Below are 19673 nucleotides of genomic sequence, written 5' to 3' on the forward strand. Positions count from 1 at the left end.
GGTCCTGAACCTCACCATAACAGAGTCTACCTTAGGCCTGAGTGCATTAATGTGTGAAGAATGGGTAATGAGTGCGGTGTTCAACAGGGACTGGGTTCAGTGTCTGTGTGCAGCTGATTGTACAGTGTTGAGGGTGTGATGATGATTCCAGGTCTTCTCCTGTTTCAGAGCGTCATGTTCTTCAGTGGAGAAACGGCTGTGATGGGGAAAAGCTTCCTGACGGCTCAGTGTCAACTTTAAACTGCATTAATGAATACGGCTACGATGGAGAAGATTTAATGTCTTATAACTGGACCTCGAGACAGTGGTCAGTCTCAGTGAAGGAGGCCCAGGAGACGTTTAATAAAAATGTATTTATTTTAAGGCTTTTAACACATTTTAACTAGGGGTGCCAATAATTATGGAGGGTCGCTGTATCTGAACACACACTGAACTGATCCTAGAACAGAGTTAAAGTGAGAGTCTACTACATTTTAAGTGAGTCTCCAGAGCTGTGAAAGCATTAATAAACTGTGAAACACTGTGTTAATATAAAGACATTAGAGGGTGGGGGACTCTGATGTTGATGAAGAATCCCCTCAGTATTTTCAGTGTATTTCAGAAGAGTGTAAGTGCAGCTGAGTTTATTTACAGAGCCCTGCTGCTGATACAGTACCTTCACCTGCACACGTTCTCTCCTGCAGCAGCCTCTGTCTCTGTTTCTTAAGATTACAGCTCTTAAGCGGGCGGCACGGTGGCTTGGTGGTGAGCACGTTCGCCTCCCAGCGCTGGGATCTTGGGTTCAAGTCCCATCCGGGTGGAGTTTCCATGTTCTCCCCGTGTCTGCGTGGGTTTCCTCCGGGGTCTCCGGTTTCCTCCCACAGTCCAAAAACATGGAGGGTAGGTGAATTGGCTTCTGTCTAATAACTGTCCTGCTGAATGAGTGTGTATGTGAATGAATGTGTGTGCGCCCAGATATGGATTGGCACTCTGTCCTGGGTGAAATCCTAGTGCCCGATGCAGTCCTCCAGGTGGACAGTCGTTCCTGGTTGAGAGTACGCTGTGCGTGTTTGGCTGCCACTTCTTGCCAGTGTGTGTGTGAATTGAGCGTTCTGAGCAGTGTAGATTGTAAAGCGTCCTTGGGTGTCTAGAAAGGCGCTTTATAAGTGTAAAGATAACTAACTAACTAACAGCTGAAAACCATCAGCTTTCCTCACACACTGTGTCCCTCTTCAGACTCCAGGGCTGTATTTACTATGTACTGTTTGGGATTTCTAAAAGTGTCACATAAAGCTTTACACAATCTTTACTGTTTATACTTAAATAAAGCTCTTTTAAGTGTCTGTGTCTGTGGTGTTTTCTACAGCGTCCAAACCACACTCTTCTCTGACTGTGGGGTCAGTGTGAACGCTCAGTGAGCTGCTGTCTTCACTGTAGGACTGACTGATCTGAGACCAGTGCAGCTGCTGAGAGTTTACAACATCTAAATCTGTACAAACCCATTCTTACTGTAAGAGCACGAGCGGCTCGTCCTCCCCCCGCCACCAGGGGGAGACAGAGCTGACACTCAGACTGATTTAAAGCAGCAGCAGGTCATTTTTACCAACAGAGAACAGTAAAGAGTTTATGACAGTGATTGTTTATTATTTTTACCTTTTTCTCTGAAGCTCAAACTCACAGGAGGTGAAGACTCACACTGCTCTGTCGTCTCTGGATGAAGCAGTTAATTCTCCATGGAGCGGGTCCTCTGGACGGGGACGGCCGTGTCTGAAAGAGGTGTAGTACAGAGGCTCTGATACAGCCGGGCCCCTAGGGGTCAGTGTAAGGACTGTTTGATGATGTGAAGGAGAACACTGAGAGAATGACTGACTGCTCCTTTAATCCAAAACACTGCAGTTAGATGTTCTCCCTCCTTCAGCCCTAACACACAGTGTACAGTCTCTACAGGGAAGAAATGAAATGGGATACTGTGGAGCAGCTGCACATGAGCCTAAGGTCATCCCGCTCAATGCCAAGTGTGGGAGAGAGGGGTATAAAATAAACCCCCAGCACTGAGCTGTGGAACAGTGGAGCCGTGTTCTCTGGAGGAATGGAGCTCCATTGAATTGCACTGGAACGAGTCTGAGAGGTGTTTGTGATCCAGAACTGATCCAACACCAGTACTTCACCTCATCAATATTTATGTGGCTGTCTGCAATCAAACCCTCACAGAGACGTGTAGTATAAGTCCTCCCCAGAAGAGCAGAGACTGTTCCTGTGGAAAAGAGGAACACACCCTGATTAAAACCCATTTCAGACTGAACACAGAGTGTGTGAACAGCACAGTGTGTATTAACACACACAGAGACAGGTTGTGTTTGAGGTGACGATGACTCCCTGAATTTTCAGAGCTTCTACGAATGATTTATAAATTCTTCACAGAACACTTTAGATAAATATATAATAAAAGTCCTGTGTGAGACCCCTGTGTCCACAGCGAGTGAAACCATTATAAAGGGTGTCTGTAAACTTTTGGACATATATTTTGTGTCTATGAGAGTGAATTATTTTCCTGTGTCGCCCCCTTGTGGTGTCAGTGTACAACAAGACCTCAGCAGATGTGTCTTTTTACTACGAACACTAATTATTTTAATACGTTTCTCATAATTACACTTTGAATTGTGTATTGTATTATTACACTGTTTTATACACTGTCTTGTGTAAATGGAGATTTTGTACACAGTTTATTTGATGAATGTAACACATTATTGGGGGAAAAATAAATCTGAATGGGGCCTGTGCAAAATTAACGCCCATTTAAAATGTTACATTTCAAGGCTTTATTCATATTCCTCCCAGTTTTCAGTAAATCTAATTAACTTGTGTATAATATTTTAGCTGAAAAAGGCCAGAATTAAGTTCCTGTGAAGTACACTTTAAAATTAAATTAATCAGAAAATTAAAGAAACCCACTCCATGGTCTTCAACAGAAAGTGTCCAGAGTTTTTCAACGCTCACTGTACGTTAAAAAAAACACTCCTGAAATCTACCCAACAACGGATGACGTAAGAGAAATCCTGCTTTCCCATTGGTCAAGCCTCTACACCGCGGGCTGAAGCTCAGTGACAGTCCTTGTTTCAGGTAACGGACAGTATCCTGTGAAAAGGCTTTTTCTTCACCAAAACACTGTTAATTACATTTCTAAAGTGAGTCATAGAGTCAAACCCAAACTTCCTGTCATATATTTCTGTCACTCTGGTTACTGCTGATGTAGTAAATGCAGTACTGCAGCTGTGGTCCGTCTGCTCCTCCGCTGTGACTGATATCAGTTAGCATTAGCATGTTGTAGCATGGCGGCGTTAGCCTGCTCTCGTCAGGATCACTTTATCTGTCTCAAATACTCACTGTGTTGATAAACCAGCTGCACAGAGACCACAGAGTATGAACCTGAGCACTTGATGATGACTTACAATGCCCTTCTACTAGTGACTGGAGCTCAGTTCTTAACTGTTCAGGAGAAAATGAGCCAACACTGGATCTGTCCTGTCGTCCTGCTGGGCTCTAAACTCTCTCCATCTTTCAAACACATCACCAGCATCTCGTTTTACTCCCTCTCTGCTCATGGAGAGTTTTAGAAGGATGTCAAAGCTTGTTTTTGTGCGGTAGAATCTAAAGTTATCTCTGTTCACTTCCATGGCCGCAGCAGGCTGTGTTTGTGTCTGTTACTGTGTAGACACTTTTTATTGTGTTTAAGGGCCATTAATGAACCCATTGTGAGTGGGTGCTTTTTACAGAGTAAGATTTATAAGAAAAACAGAAAGGCGTTAATAAAGACAGGCTCGTTAATAAAGAAATGCTCATTTCTTCAGATTCTTTGCGCCCCACACTTTGAGAAACGCTGCTTTAGAGCGAGGGAAACTCTCTTAGTCCGTGTTTATGACCGGTCTCGGTTTCACTGCGCATGCGCCTCCACTGTGTGTACTTTCTCTTTCACTCGGTTGTGGAGTGTGTGTTTATCTCCTGGTTATTTGTGTATCGCTCTGGTTTGGAGGTTCATTTCCCCCGTGTGGTACACACTAGTATCTGTGTGATGTTAGTGTTTATAGGTGGACAGTGAACTCGAGGTTAAAGTGAAGTTAGTCGAGCGGCTTCTGCCGTCTTTGTAAATCATTATGGAGTCAGTTACAGAGGATGACCGCCAGGTGGCTGTATTTTCTAGTGTTATGATGCACACTGCCACATCCCCCGTGTTAATACTCACAGTATTATCTGTATCTGTTTCTCCCTGAGCACAGTTTACATCACTCCCTCATGTCTGTGACCCTCAGTAAACTCCTGATCTAACTCTGGTCTGAAGTGGTGTTCTGACCCACACCGGACTCAACACAGAGTAAATGACCTCCCAGTGCTAACAGTACGACACCAGTACACTGTACACTACACTGTATTATACTAATATAACACTACAGTGGACTTACAGTGACCTACAGTGAAGACAGAGGCTCACTGAGCGTTCACACTGACCCCACAGTCAGAGAAGAGCGTGGTTTGGACGCTGTATAAAACACCACACACTCTCCCCCTTCAACTGCATTAGTGTAGAAATGATGCACAGACTCCATTTACAGAAACAAGGGACACTGTGTAAAATGTGATAAAAGCAGGAAGCTGTGAGGCTCTAATTTTCATGAAGCTTTATTTTAAACAATGTTCAAGAAAAGATTCCCAAGATTTTACTGAAAAAACTGATGGTAATTTGTTAAAAAAAAGAAAAAACAACACACATTTAAAATGTGATTTCTACGACATTGGGACACAGTTAAATAAAGGGTTAAATAAAGTAAAAAGTTTATTGTAAAAGTATATCACACTGTTTTGAAGAATTACAGCATTTTGAACATTACGTTATGAACAGTTTAATACAAAAGGCTCTGAATTTACAGAAAAAAATAACTTATTCCTCACTTATATACACTTTATTATTATACACTTTATTATTATACACTATCATACAATTTATTATATATTTATTATTATATACATATATTTTATTACACATTTTATAATTTATCATTACATACTTTTATTATACACTATGATTCTACACTTTATTTTTATACACGTTATTATTATACACTTTATTATTCTACACTTTATTATTATACACTTTTCTGTATATTTAAAAAAGTAACACAGTGCTTGTGTCCTCCACGCCCTAATCCATAAAACCCTGGCTCTGATCTCAACAGAAGAAACAAAGCATGGGTTTAGAGAGCAGCGCGAGAGTCTGACGACGTGAAATAAAGTACAGAAGGACGTCAAACACTTACAGACACAGAGTAAAAACAGGGATAAATTAAAGACTCCACAGCACCAACACAAACCACTGGAAATGAACAACTGTGTGTGATGTCTTTAAGAGTCGCCTGAGAGAATCCACCACCACCACCACCGCCACAACAACAGCAGCAGAAACAGAGACACAGACTGACAGAGCCTGAGCACTTCTGTAAAGAGGAATAGAGTAAAACTGCAGTGTCCAGATGTGAGTCTGACTGACACCTGTCCACACACAAACTCAGATTTCAGCCTCAGGGTCATCTACTAATCACTGACTAGTAGGGGGTGGATATTCAAACAGTCACTTAGTTTACATCATATATTTGTAGAAATTATATTTATAGAGATCAGTTTTTACTTTGACATTGAAGAGTTTGTTTTAAAATCTGGTGAAAAGCCGTATTTATATTGAACAAGTTTTCATTTCTAAACTCAATAAAAGGAGAGAAACACTGAGACTAATTGTGAAGATACTGTGTTACACACAGGAAACAGCTCTCTGTTCTTCCACTAGGGGGCGGAGTAACACAATAAACACAGGGTCTGCCCAACCGTGACCGACAAACCCGAGGGTTCCTCATTCACAAAGTAAAAGTGCTTCAGTGGAATGGAGATCTCCTGAGAGCAGTGACTGTGTAAAGACCCCTGAGTCTGGAGGGTCCTCTCAGCTCAAGACACTTCACACTATACATTCAGCAAAACACACTACCACATATATAACACAGTACACAGACACGTTTAGAGTAACAGTCCATCAGAGGGTAGGTCAGGAGTCAGAGCCCTCATCAGTGTCACCTCCTGCTCCTTTAACATCTCCATCACCTGGAAAACAGCAGAACAAACACACACTGATTTCCAGATCAATGAGGAACAGCAGGAATTGGGTAAAAACACAGAACTCTGGGTCTAAACGTTTCTGAAGTTGGTCATAAACTTGTCCAGGGCCTCACTGCTCCCTAAAGACTGTTCCCAATGTTACAGCATTGTCCTGATAGAAGAGTGTCTCAGAGACTAGAGTTTTCTTCCTGATTAAACCACCACTGGAACAAACAAACCCACAAACTGCACGTCTGAGTGTCACTGACCTTTTCTCAAATGTAGGACACACACTTTACCTTCACCAGGGGGCAGCAGCAGGACTCCCTCAGGACCGTTTACAGTGGGGTTACAGACTCCGTTACTGACTTTGTTACTGACTCCATTGCCGACTAAGTTTTGGTCTCGGTTACGGTTTTCGTTCCTGTCTCCATCGTCTGAAAAATAAAAGAATAAACAGAGTAAAGTGTCTGAGAGTAAAGTCACTGTGTGGTATATTACATGTTATTTCTGCCCAGCAATGTGATTGGCTGAGAGTTACTCTACGAGTGACAGTACTCGTCTCTCACAGTATAACACTCCCGCTGCTGTGTTACTGTGGTACGTGTTGGTAGAAGCTGAAAAGTTGTGGTTCAACTCCAGGTGAATGTTACTGTAGTAAAGTGTCTCCAGAAAGTTAAAGTCTTTCTGAGGTTCATCACAAACTAAGACTGGACAGAAAGGCTTCCATCGAGAGGCTCGGGAGGTGGAATTGTTTACAGATAATGTTGTTCTTCTGGCTTCTTCCTTTGAAGGCCCCAGTGTTCATTTGAGCAGTGTGAAGCAGTCAGTATGTGGCTCAGCACCTCCAAGTCTGAGGCCATGGTTAACTCCCAGAAACATGGCATGCTCACTTCAGGTAAGGGGTGAGAACCTAACCCAAATGAAGGAGTTCAAGTATCTCGGGTTCTTGTTCACGAGTGATGGGAAGTGTAATAGTGAGATTGACCGTAGGTTAGGTGCAGTGTCTGCAGTGATGCGGTCACTTTACTGGACTGTTGTGGTGAAGAGAGAGCTGAGCCATAAAGCAAAGCTCTCAATTTACTGGTCAGTCTATGTACCCACTCTCACCTATGGTTATGAGCTCTGGGTAATGACTGAAAGAACGAGATCATGGATACAAGTGGCTGAAATTAGCTTTCTCTGACGGGTTGCTGGGCGTACTCTCCGTGATCTGGCGAGGAGCTCAGTGGCTGAGGAGGAGCTCAGTAGAGTCGCTGCTCCTTCATGTTGAGAGGAGTAAGTTAAGGTGGTTTGGGCATTTGATAAGGATGCCTCCTAGATGCCTCCCACTGAAGGTATACTGGCACTTCAAAGTGAAATAGACCCAGGATATGCTGGAGCGATTATATCTCCAGGTAGGTTTGGGAATACATGGGGATCCCCAAGAAGGAGCCAGTGGAAGTTGCGGGGGGACAGTTACACCTGTGTTTCTTCTTCAGCGCTGAGTGTGGGAAGGTCTGTGGAGCTCACGGTGAATTTTCAGTGTTTACTGTGTGTCTTTGAGCAGAGTCAGTGGGTGTGGTCTGTACTCACCAGTCTTCCATTTTTTCCAAAGGAAAATAACTGCACCCAGTAAAACCAGTGAGATCACAACTACAATCGCTACAGTCACTCTTCTGTCCCTGCAGTTGGAGCAGCTTCCGTCTGTAAACAGAGCAGTGGTGAAAATCAATCCCATCCCAGCACTAAATGTTTCCTGCACTATGAGTCTGTCTACAGGAGCTGACGACTCTTACTGAGTCACTGACTGACTGACCCCTGATCAGTGTTTAAATGAGCTGGAGTGAGAACATCATGGATCTTACAATAACGTCCTAATAAAGGCTCCAATAACTCAGTGTAGAGAAAATGGATCTGAGCTCAGACTCTAGAACTTCAGTGGTGTTCTTCTTCCTCTCACTCTATAAACAGCCTGGTTTACCTGTTTTTATTGTTCCAGGTGAGGATACAGTCGCCAAGCACAAGAACAACACTGAGACCTGCACCAGAATTAAACTGGAAAACTGCTTCAAGAGTTCATCAAGTGAACATTAACTAGATCTGAACCCATCAGCACGAGTCCTAACAGCCAGGATCAGCTGATTTTACTGCACTATTAACAGCCTTGACTTCAGAAGAGACACTGAAAGGAGTCTAAAACCTTTTGTACACAGTGGAACTGGAACTGTATCAGACAGAACACATATGTAATGTAGCGTTTTACCAATAATTATAGAAGTTAATATTGATTAAAGTGGAGAAACACAGTGAAGTTTTGATCTCGTCACCTGTTTCCTATAGGAATGAAGGTTATTATTAGTGTGTACAGTTAGCATGCGTTGGGCTAAGCTCACGCTTCTCTTGTTGTATAAATGTATAAAAATCACATGTTACAATATAAGGAATGTATTATCCATACAAAAACAAATCATTATACTGATATAATCTGCTCTAATGAAGGTAATGCCAAGTCACTTTTCTCATTATATAAAAGTATTACCCAAGCCCCGGACTCTATCCCATCTCACCTGTACTCTACTGATTTCTGTAACTCACTCATGTCATTCTTCACTGACAAAATCCATACAATCCACCACCTTCTTAATGTACAATCCACTCCCAGTTTGCTCCCTGACTTTTCTCCTCCTGCTCATTCTTGGTCTGCCTTTCAGCTTCCCACTACCTCAGATATCTCTGATATCATCCAGAAGCTAAAGCCTTCCACCTGCATACTAGACCCTCTTCCTTCAGTCCTAGTGAAAGCCTGTCAGCCCTCACTAGTCCCCATCATCACCAACATTACACACTCTTCTCTTTCCACTGGGAATGTTCCTGCTCATTTTAAAACTACTGCAATAACTCCAATTCTGAAAAAAAAACTGGCTCAGACCCCACTGATTTTAATAACCTACGGCCCATCTCTAATCTTCCCTTCATATCAAAAATATTAGAAAAGGTAGTAGCTTCGCAACTCCACAATCACTTAAAAAATAATAACCTCTATGAACAGTTCCAATCTGGATTCCGCCCACTACACAGCACGGAAACTGCCCTTATAAAAGTCACAAATGACCTCCTTATGGCGGCCGATTCAGGACTACTCTCCATCCTTATCCTCCTTGACTTAAGTGCAGCATTCGACACCATCTGCCACACCACCCTCCTAAACAGACTTTCCTCCATTGGAATCACTCAAACTCCCCTAAACTGGTTTAAATCATATCTCTCTTGCCGCACTCAGTTCGTTCATATCAAATCATTTACTTCTCAATCTTTCCCTGTTACTTCAGGTGTGCCCCAGGGCTCTGTTTTGGGGCCCCTTCTTTTCATTATCTATCTCCTTCCCCTTGGCCATATCTTTCGAAAACACAACATTAGCTTCCACTGTTATGCAGATGACACCCAGCTCTATTTTTCCTGTAAACCCACTCTCCACCCTTACTGATTGTTTGACAGAAATAAAATCCTGGTTCACTGCAAATCTATTAAAACTAAACAGTGATAAAACCGAGGTTCTACTTGTTGGCACTAAATCAATACTCTCAAAAACTAACAGTCCCTTAATTGACATTGATAACACATCTGTTTTCCCTTCCTCTCAGATAAAAAGCCTGGGTGTCATCCTCGACAATTCTTTATCATTTAAATCACATATCAATAAAATTACCCAGTCCGCCTACTTTCATCTACGTAATATCAGTCGCCTTCGTCCTGCCCTCACACCACATACCTCTGCCATCCTCGTGCACAGCCTCGTGACTTCCCGCCTTGACTATTGCAATTCTCTGCTTTTTGGTCTTCCACATAAAACTCTTCATAAGCTTCAATTGGTTCAAAACTCAGCTGCCCGTATCATCACAAAAACCCCTTCATTCCACCACATCACTCCTGTACTGTCTCAACTCCACTGGCTCCCAATCAAGTTCCGTAAAGTCTATAAAATCCTTCTACTCACTTTCAAAGCCATCCATAACCTCGGCCCACCCTATCTCTCTGATCTTCTCACTGTCACTACTCCATCTCGCACTCTCAGATCTTCCGCCTCTATTCACCTGACTGTCCCCTGCGCCCGTCTCACCACCATGGGGAGTAGAGCTTTCAGTCGCTCTGCTCCCCGGCTTTGGAATTCGCTGCCACTTGACATAAGGAACATAAACTCACTTCTACAGTTCAAATCCTCAATAAAAACTCACCTGTACAAGATTGCTTTTAATGTTTAACTGATCCATGTTTTTAACTGTGTTATATTTTAATCGTTTCTTTTACTTGTATTTTATGTATAAATTTATTTATTTTTATTTCTTGCTGTTGTAATTGTAAAGTGTCCTTGAGTGTCAGAAAGGCACTATTAAATAAAATGTATTATTATTATTATTATATACGAACACGGTGTAGGGCCCAAATACGACCACGACGGAGAGCCCATATATGAACACGGTGTAGGGCCCATATAAGAACACGGTGTAGGGCCCATATACGACCACGACGTAGGGCCCATATACGACCACGACGTAGAGCCCATATACGACTAAAATGTAGCCCTTACGTCAACACAGGGTGTGTATATTGACTTGAACCAATATTATGGAAGTCCCTTTTCATCTAAATGTCTTAAGATGTACAAAAATACATGATAATACATGTACATATTCCTGTGTTTAATGTTCTGAATGATGTCTTTTAGATTTTATTATTTTATATTATTTTAAAACATAAACCATAACTTACACATGTATCATGAACATTACTCTATCTTTTCTGTTGACTTTTAGAGGATATTAACCTTACGTCATTTCTCCTGTCTGGAGACGTGGGCTCGACGTAGCCATAGGTAAGCTATGTTATGAATAATTAAGATGAAACGAAGGGGGGTACGTTCACATTGCTTTATGTTTCTTTGTCAGCTTTAATATGTGTGATGTAAGTCCTATTATGAATATGTAAATAGGCCCAGATTTGAGGCCTCCCATTGGTGGAGACCTTAAAAAGCCAGTAAATGTGTTCTTTTTGGTGACATTATCACGACTAAATTGTACATGTTAATGTGCAGAATTTTAACAACGTGTTAATGTGCATGTGTCAAAGTCTTTATAACCCAATGGCCTTCCATAGTTTTGTGTTCTGAAAAGAAGTCGTCGATTGTGGCCTGCTGCTGTGTGTTACAGAGAGAACAATATGGACTCTCTCCTGCAAAGAGAACAGGAACCCAACAGAACCTTTATAAACAAGTCCCCTTTTAATAACCTAGAACATATGTTAGTAATGGACTCACCTGAAGAATCACTAGTTTCACTGAGGTTTTTCTCTGATTTCTCTGTAGAAAAAAAGAAACAGAAATGAGTCAGACAGAATCTTACTAATTAAACTGTTATTATTACTAATAACTACTGTTATTATTATCATCATAATCCCTTATTACTATTATTAGTACTATAACCTATTATTATTAACTATTATCATTATATATTATTTTCAGTGGTGGTGTTTTTCATGGTCCGGTGGGTTAAAGGAAATTAGTCTTTAAAACTAGACCCTGAATGTATTTATTTATTTATATTAAACACAGCTAAATTAAATTCCATGAAATCATGAATTATTCTCTGCATACAGTAATCCCTCGCTACTTTGCGGTTCATCTTTCGTGGATTCGCTACTTCACGTTTTTTTCCAAGGGGGCTTATGGCCGCTATATCGCGGATATTGAGGGAAAATCTAGAAAAATCGTGAAAGATGAATAGCCAAAAGTATATATTTATTATTATTATTTACATGTATTAGACTGGACCTGTAGGTGACAAAATATATCATTTACAAGTATTTCTTACGTACAGTACATGTGTTGTTCACGTCCACGTCCGAGTGAAATTTACTGACACTAAATCACAGCTTAGGAATTACTCTATTAAAGAAACTGGTAGGATATCACATGTAGTTCCAGCTGAAAAACTTTATAGAATGACTGTTTAATGCAGAGGGTGGGTTGTTAACAGTAACAGGGAGGGTTTTAAAAGTCCAAATACTCGTTAAATACATAAAAAAAATCTTTCCTCTACTTCACAGAAATTTGTTTTTCGCGGGTGGTCTTGGGCCGCATCCCCCGTGAAAAACGAGGGATCACTGTAACTCTAGAAACACCAGGTCTGATCTCCTCACCAACAACACTGAGCTTCACCCTCAGGATGAAGACACGTTTAGTTGGGAGCAGCAGGTTACATTCATATTCTCCTTCATCCTCAGGTCTAACGTTGTTCAGAACCAGAGAACAGTTCCCCTTCAGCAGCTGATCTTCAGGAACATCCACACGCCCTTCATACCCCTCGCCCTGGAAAGGCTTCTCTGGGTGTGTCTCAAACACAACTCTAGAGTTGAAATGCCATTCCACTCCACTCTGATTGGACGACAGTGCGGTGGATACATGGCTCCAATCACAAGGGAGAACAGCAGTAGAACCCACACTGACAGTGATGTTGATTGGAGTTGGTGCACATTCGGAGCCTGGGGAATAGAGAAAAATAAACTGTTAATATATAAAGAGTCATGAACATTTAAATACGTTATTTTCTAAGTTTAACTGTGTGTTGACTACAGATCACCCAAGCAGACTATAAGTACATAACTGCACAGTACTGAGATCTTTAATATTTAATTAACACGCTGGTAAACAGTGCTTCACTCTACTGAACTGATTCAGCCATTGTTTCTCTACGAGTGTATGTTTTTAAATTAGTTAGTTAATTAGTTATTAATTGTAGTAAGGGCGGTACGGTGGTGCAGCAGGTAGTGTCTCAGTCACAGCTCCAGGGACCTGGAGGTTGTGGGTTCGAGTCCCGCTCCAGGTGACTGTCTGTGAGGAGTGTGGTGTGTTCTCCCTGTGTCTGCGTGGGTTTCTTCCGGGTGACTGTCTGTGAGGAGTGTGGCGTGTTCTCCCTGTGTCTGCGTGGGTTTCTTCCGGGTGACTGTCTGTGAGGAGTGTGGCGTGTTCTCCCTGTGTCTGCGTGGGTTTCCTCCGGGTGACTGTCTGTGAGGAGTGTGGCGTGTTCTCCCTGTGTCTGCGTGGGTTTCCTCCGGGTGACTGTCTGTGAGGAGTGTGGCGTGTTCTCCCTGTGTCTGCGTGGGTTTCCTCCAGGTGACTGTCTATGAGGAGTGTGGCGTGTTCTCCCTGTGTCTGCGTGGGTTTCCTCCGGGTGACTGTCTATGAGGAGTGTGGCGTGTTCTCCCTGTGTCTGCGTGGGTTTCCTCCGGGTGACTGTCTATGAGGAGTGTGGCGTGTTCTCCCTGTGTCTGCGTGGGTTTCCTCCGGGTGACTGTCTATGAGGAGTGTGGCGTGTTCTCCCTGTGTCTGCGTGGGTTTCCTCCGGGTGACTGTCTTTGAGGAGTGTGGCGTGTTCTCCCTGTGTCTGCGTGGGTTTCCTCCTGGTGACTGTCTTTGAGGAGTGTGGTGTGTTCTCCCTGTGTCTGCGTGGGTTTCCTCCTGGTGACTGTCTTTGAGGAGTGTGGTGTGTTCTCCCTGTGTCTGCGTGGGTTTCCTCCTGGTGACTGTCTTTAAGGAGTGTGGTGTGTTCTCTCTGTGTCTGCGTGGGTTTCCTCCTGGTGACTGTCTTTGAGGAGTGTGGTGTGTTCTCCCTGTGTCTGCGTGGGTTTCCTCCTGGTGACTGTCTTTGAGGAGTGTGGTGTGTTCTCCCTGTGTCTGCGTGGGTTTCCTCCTGGTGACTGTCTTTAAGGAGTGTAGTGTGTTCTCTCTGTGTCTGCGTGGGTTTCCTCCTGGTGACTGTCTTTGAGGAGTGTGGTGTGTTCTCCCTGTGTCTGCGTGGGTTTCCTCCTGGTGACTGTCTTTAAGGAGTGTGGTGTGTTCTCCCTGTGTCTGCGTGGGTTATACACACCTCACAGTAAAAGTGCAGCCTGTGCATTGTCACTGTCATCAGATCATTCAGAAAACACCCCCAGAGTTCCTCATACTCTGACAGTGTGGATGAACATTGTCTGGTTCATTATCAGTGACACAAGGTGGTTCTGATGACACTGACATGTTCATTGACATAAACACTTCATTCTGGGACATGAACTAAGGTTTTGAGCAAGTTACAGGCATTTTGTCAGTAATCCACACTCAGCAGATGTGGAAATACACAACTTTAACATAAAGAGTCAACTGAAGGTTGAAGGGGGTTTTACTGTGATTCTCACCACACACAGAGTACAGTGTGAAACAACACAGTGTTCCTCCAGGACCCAGGTTAACGTGCACAGTGCAGGACAAGGCCCTTTGTACTGGAGGGTACTCTTAAACACCCATGTTTTTGGAGAGATGAGGACAGGGTGTGGCCTGAGGAGGAGGGGTTCTGGGTGGAGCTGGGGACTCGGGGGCACAGAAACAGTCATGTTTTAAATAATATTTAGTCAATGGACTGAAGTCAACCTCGAAAACGATCTGCACTCATCACTGAGCAGAGGGTGTGGGTTTCAGTCAAATATTCCACGTGTTTCTACATTTTTACTGTAAAAATAAATACATTATTGTAATGTGATATGGTTAAGACCCTTTTAAGACTCTATTAGATCCATAAGATATTCACCTGAGATCTACTACAGGCAGGAAATAAAGAGATTGTGGACTGTCTCTGTTTTGGTGCTGGTCAGAGGGGTCCTGACGTTTCCTTTTCTCTGGATGTTAAACAGAGTTGTTTTTAACCACTGTCCCCACAGTTATCTCCTTCTTTAAATTACTGTCAGAATAACTGCAGCAGGAAGTGACAGGAAAGTAGATGAACTCCTGTTGGCGATTGGCTTAATAAATATAATTTACAAAATGATGATGATTAACAAAAGTCTAGCATCTGATTGGTGTAAGTCGAGAATGATTGGCAGACTCCAATGATCTCGCCTCGCCCTCTCGTCTGAAACCACACACACACACACACACAGACACACACACACACACTCCACCTACCAACGTGTTTTTGGACCGTGTGGCGTTTAACAGAGTCGACTCATCTGAGTCATGAATCTGATTCACTCTGCGCGCTTTAGGGAGGAGAGTGTTTCCCGGAACGCGCCGTTTCTCTCGGTGAAGAGTGAGGACGGGTTTGGACTGGATCTGTTTAACAGACTGAGGATATTCTGCAGTGAAGAGTTGGATTATTTCTGTTCGGTTTTAGAGGTGAGTCACTGCTCTGTCGGACTGGATGGGCCCTGTTTTCGCTTTTAAAAGTGTCAGATTTCTGTTTACATACCAGTGTAGAATCCAGTTTTAATCAGCAGTCTATTCGAGGGTAAATGTGGTGTCTATAAAAAAAAGAATCTAAATATCACAGTATTCCTCAGTTTGTGTCTCCTTACTGTATTTTTAATCTGTTTTTAAACCAACAACTACCAACAACCACAACTAACCCCGCCCCTAACCCCGTTTCTCTTAGAGTGCCCTCAGGGAAGTTTCTTTTACAAAGTAAACGGTGCGGTGTTGTTCTCCTAGCGGAGACAGGTTGTTGGAAATATACCCCTCTCTTCTTCATATCTCGGTCTGAGATGAACATGTGAAAGAGCAGGAGAACACACAGCCAGTACAGAGACAGACCACCGGCCTCGGCTCACACTACTGCGGTATAAAACATTATTATTTCTCTGTTACTGTGTGTGAGGAACTCCGATCAGACACTTCTCCACAGGGAAACACAATCCTGGATCTTAAACCACCTGCTTTAGTCTACACCCCTCATTAATGTGCACAAGCACTGTAGAAAAGGGCAACAGGACTTGGCAATTCTCTGTGGATTGGTTCAGAACAGTCCAGCCTTCTACACTTCACCGACTGGTTACCAAGGCTTACCCCTGACCTTAGCAACACCAATAGGAGTCCAATACTGATGCGTGACAGGGCACTGTGACCAATCATTGGATGGCGTCTTCTCCCCTTTCAGTGTCGGTGTCAGATGGGGGTGTGACAAAGATTCTGTTGGTTGTTGGTTGTTGTGTGCATTTATCGCTGTCTCTGACCGGAGAGCAGCTGTGATTGCCTTTTGGGTGAACTGTCTAGAGAAGAACGCAAGTGATTTTATTCAAAACAGCCCCCTTTTGGAGGACTTTAATGTGTGTTTTAGCCCTGTGTGTGTGTGTGTGTGTGTGTGTGTGGTTTCCGTTGAGGAAAGTTAACTTTTTCTGTGCCTCACCTGGGTGTGGAGAGCAGACCGACAGTGTCTGCACACACACACACACACACACACACACACACACACACACAGACTACATCCACCAGGTCACTTTAAACATGAACCTCTTGGAGATTTTCACAGATTTACAACTTAAACTCGTTATTACTGTGTTTCCCTTTAAATCAAAGAAATAAACGTTTGTGGAAGAGCTCGGTGTGTTCACTTACTGTTACTTTATCAGTGAAAATGACTTTATAAAGTGAATAAAGCTAATGAAAAGCTCTCTACAGTGCGTCCGATCTAATTAATGACAAACACCAAATGGACAGAAAAAAATGAGTCAGACTTGAATGAAGTTAGCGCTGAAAAAGATAAAGAGGTGAATAAACCGCACGGTTTCTTACCTCTGATAAGGACTGTGTATATCAATGTCGTGATGATCCAGGTTTTATCCAGAGACATTGCAGCAGAGGTGACAGCTTCGCTAAAAGAGCCCTGTTTAAAGCGCGTGGAGACGCAGTTGTTGCTGTTTAGCCGGTTAGGGCTACACAAGTTCCGCTCTTCAGTAGCCCGCTAACGTCCCTACTACAGGAGCCAATCAAATCTCACCCACCGACATCCCTAGATTGGCTAATTTAAATATTATTTTACTAAGCCAATCAGCAGCCAGAGTAAGAGATTCATCATGCACACTGCAGCGGTCTCCTCCCTCCTCCCTCCTGTGTCGTGGAGGCACTGAACCGCGGGGAAGTTACAGCTTATTGTTTTTAGACAGTACTGTATAACCAATCTGTAATTTAGACAATGTGTGTGTGTGTGTTAAAGCAGGAGAAGTACTAAATGTGCAGGGCAGTGGGCCTCCAGAGCCAGGGCTGAGAAACACTGCTGTAGGACGATGAGCATTGTCCGGGACGTCAGAAACATTTAGTGACATATGGAGGTGTGTGTAAAAGTGATGCTGTGTGTTAATGGAGTCTCATCTCTCACATTTAAAAGTGGTGACCTACAGAAGAACTCACTAACACAGATGTGTGTAAGAACAGTGTTGGTAATATATAACGTCCTAAAAGCTGCACGTGGTGTTGTTTGACATAGTTTTTTTCTGCTGTAGTCCAGTAAATCTACAGGAGTAATTTAGGATGCTGTAATGGAGCCCACTCTCACTGTTTCACTGGTCTGTCACTGGATAGGATCAGAGTTCTCCCAGATTTACCCATGGCTGAGTTTTAAAGAGTAAATTATTAGTGCTCAGGATTAAAAGTGAACCCTGGTGTGATTCTCATGGTGTGTGTCTTGGTTTAGTGTGTTAGGTTATTACTCTAGACTTGTCAGAGCTGGGGAAGATTTCACAAATGAGACAAAAATTGAAAGTTCCTCAGTGAATCAGAGCGCACTCAGAGGTGTGAGATAAATCTAAACTTGGGGTTGAGTCCTTCCTGATTACACTGTAAACCACAGTTCATTCAGAGAGATTTCTCTGCGGTTAAATGTCTTACTGAATGGACTGATGTTTACAGTGTACTAAAACTGTTATTACGTACTTAGTTTACACTGAAGGCTCAATACTAAACTGTGTAGTCTTCCTTCAGTAAGAACTTGACAGTAATTGGGTTTTTTAGATCACACTGAATATGAAAGTCACATCACAGAAAGCAGAAACTGAAAACAGTTATCTTAACTTACTGTTGTGTGCAGTGGCGGACTCTGACAAAAATATTCGGACTACCACATTCAATAACGCACACCTTTTAGGTGTTTTCGGACTCTTGAATGTGTAAATAACTGTGCAAACCTTAAACCATGTTGGTGAGTGGTGACTTTACGCCTAGAATTATTGGATTCTCTGTTAAAGAGGCACACAGCTGCAGTGACATAACTTAGACAAAATGATATAATTTAAAAAAAGTGATTTTCTTTCATTTCTGGTCCTTAACCACCTACATAATAACTGCCTAGCGCATGTTTCCAGGGCCAAAAATTAGCTTAGCCTTGGCCTAGCCTACTACACACTCCACAAACAATAATAGTTTAATAATGAAATTAGACTGACTTACTGTTATTGTTGTTGAATAGTGGTTTTATAAAGTGTTCTTACAATTAAGACTATTTAGTTCAGGACTGAAGACATGAAAGTGCCAACATATATTCTCATCCACTCAGTGTACACAATGTCTTTTAAATAGCCTCTTGGGGTAAATCCGTTATTAGCTTATTTCACCTGCATTTACAATACAAACTTACTTGGCCATAGAACATTAGCCAAAACTATTTTATTGAAGTTTTATTATTTTACTAAATTTACCAAGGGTTTGGTTTGCTTTAGCTTAAATCTTACATAGCCTAAGTGTTCTGATATGATCGGGCCAGCCCTGTGTCAGTAAAGAAAATAACCAATGGGCCACAGGCCACTGATCTACTGGTTTTATGGGCCGGTCAAAAAAATAAAAGTGTCAGAACTGTTGGACCAAATAGCACGTCGCCCCACTGGGAAAATGCCCAGTATGCCAAATGGCCAGTCCATCCCTGGTTCTGTTAGCAAAATGCTATGTGTTCTTGTTTCTGGTTCGTGATTTTTTGTACATCATGAGTTACCAAAATAACCAAATTAATCCTGTTGTTCTCTGTATGTTTAAACAAATCATAGAGAGTTTAGCATCAAACATCCCAATGGAGTTCTGCAAAATAAGTCTTAACCACAAACATCCCCACCAGCCTCTGCACATGCACTACAGAGGAACCAGGAGATTCATCTGAGAAAGATTCACTCCCAGCCTTCCAGGAGATTCAACTGAGAAAGATTCACTCCCAGCCTTCCAGGAGATTCAACTGAGAAAGATTCACCTGAGAAAGATTCACTCCCAGCCTTTCAGGAGATTCAACTAAGAAAGATTCACCTGAGAAAGATTCACTCCCAGCCTTTCAGGAGATTCAACTAAGAAAGATTCACCTGAGAAAGATTCACTCCCAGCCTTTCAGGAGATTCAACTAAGAAAGATTCACCTGAGAAAGATTCACTCCCAGCCTTTCAGGAGATTCAACTAAGAAAGATTCACCTGAGAAAGATTCACTCCCAGCCTTTCAGGAGATTCAACTAAGAAAGATTCACCTGAGAAAGATTCACTCCCAGCCTTTCAGGAGATTCAACTAAGAAAGATTCACCTGAGAAAGATTCACTCCCAGCCTTTCAGGAGATTCACCCAAGAAAGATTCACTCACACACACCCAGGATATTTACTAGTCATGATGTCTGAGGAAGACTTATAAACTCACAGCAGATTTCAATCACTGAGCTCAGAGCCTATTAACCAGACTGCTATCAGGTCGAATGAACTGAAACATCCTTCTACTGAATAAGCTGCTCTTCATTCTCACATTTCTGTTTTAAATTACTTA

The sequence above is a fragment of the Hoplias malabaricus genome, chromosome 4 (assembly GCF_029633855.1).
Source record: "Hoplias malabaricus isolate fHopMal1 chromosome 4, fHopMal1.hap1, whole genome shotgun sequence".
NCBI classification, from domain to species: domain Eukaryota; kingdom Metazoa; phylum Chordata; class Actinopteri; order Characiformes; family Erythrinidae; genus Hoplias; species Hoplias malabaricus.